This window comes from Calidris pugnax, unplaced genomic scaffold (genome assembly GCF_001431845.1).
Source record: "Calidris pugnax isolate Ruff unplaced genomic scaffold, ASM143184v1 scaffold30, whole genome shotgun sequence".
NCBI lineage: Eukaryota > Metazoa > Chordata > Aves > Charadriiformes > Scolopacidae > Calidris > Calidris pugnax.
In genome coordinates this window covers 4,974,377-4,976,222 of record NW_015090776.1, presented here as the reverse complement: position 1 = coordinate 4,976,222, position 1,846 = coordinate 4,974,377, and positions in this window count along the sequence as shown.

Below are 1,846 nucleotides of genomic sequence, written 5' to 3'. Positions count from 1 at the left end.
CCCCTGTCCCTTTTGTGCTCCCAGCCCAAAAGCGCTTTCTTCTCCCCTCGAGTCTCCATGGAGACCCGGGTGCCTTCCCCATATCCCCGGCTGCGGCCGGACCCTTCGGGGGGGCATGAGGCCCAGATGGGGATATGGGGAAGGCATTTGCACCCCACAGACCCCTTGGCCACATCCCCAGCCCCTGCTCTCATGTGTGTGTGTCCCCCCCCAGCCCTCAGCCTGAAGGAGACCTTCCTGGTGCTCTCGTTGCACAACAAGCTGAGGAGCAAAGTGCAGCCCCCCGCCGCCAACATGCAGAAGCTGGTGAGTACTGTCCCCCCCCCACAACCTTGGATATCCCCCACCCCATGCCCAGGGAGAGGGGCAGCCCATGGGTGCCACGCAGTAGTTCATTAACAAGTTAACGAAGCAGAAGAGCTGGCTGGTGTGGGGCCCCCAGGGAAGAACATGCCACCAGCACCAGTGTGCACCCAAAGGCAGCGCTGGTCCCTTGGGGTTCCTTGTGGGGTCCCCCATGCCCTTCTGATGTCCCCTGATCACCCCACACCTGCGCACACCAAGGGCAGGGCTGGTCCCTTGGGATCTCCCACATCCCATGATGTCCCTCTGATGTCCCTCAACCACCCTGCACACCACAAGGGCCAGGCTGGTCGCTTGGGGTCCCCACTGTGGGGTCTCCCATGTCCCATGATGGCCCTTGATGGCCCTTAATCACCCCACACCTGTGCACACCAAGGGCAGGGCTGGTCCCTTGGGATCTCCCACATCCCATGATGTCCCTCAACCACCCTGCACACCACAAGGGCCAGGCTGGTCGCTTGGGGTCCCCACTGTGGGGTCTCCCATGTCCCATGATGGCCCTTGATGGCCCTTAATCACCCCACACCTGCACACACCAAGGGCAGGGCTGGTCCCTTGGGATCTCCCACATCCCATGATGTCCCTCAACCACCCTGCACACCACAAGGGCCAGGCTGGTCGCTTGGGGTCCCCACTGTAGGATCCCCTGTGTCCCATGATGGCCCTTGATGGCCCTTAATCACCCCACACCTGTGCACACCAAGGGCAGGGCTGGTCCCTTGGGATCTCCCACATCCCATGATGTCCCTCAACCACCCTGCACACCACAAGGGCCAGGCTGGTCGCTTGGGGTCCCCACTGTAGGATCCCCTGTGTCCCATGATGGCCCTTGATGGCCCTTAATCACCCCACACCTGTGCACACCAAGGGCAGGGCTGGTCCCTTGGGATCTCCCACATCCCATGATGTCCCTCAACCACCCTGCACACCACAAGGGCCAGGCTGGTCGCTTGGGGTCCCCACTGTAGGATCCCACCTCCCCGGCATGTTTAATTCATGGGGCAGGAGGAAAGCTGGCAGCATGGGGAGCCCCCCCCCCGTTGACCCCCAGCCTCCTCGGTATCCGATCTCCTGGCACCCCAAAGGTGGGGGATCCCCGCTCCCTCCTGCCTTCCCACCCCGACCCCCGGCTCGGCAGTGGGGTTGGGGCGGACCCTGGGGGGCTGACCCGGCTGCGGGGCATCCCGGGAGCTGTCTGCCCCCGAGTTCTCGCCAGCGAGCAACTGTTTTGACAGAGCTTATTACTCACCCGTCAGGCTTTTGTTCGCGCTGACCAGCGGTGCCTGTCTGCAGTCCTGAATAGGATCACATCCCGCAAGCAGACACACACAAGCAGGAGCAGTGCGGCCGAGCTCGCCCCCCCTACTCATTTCTCCCCCCAAAATCCTCCCTCCAGAGCTGTGGGGGTTTGGTTTTCCACCTCTCACCTTCCCCTCCGCTCCCCAAACCCCAGCCACCTGCATGAAGCTCTTGGTGCTGCTGG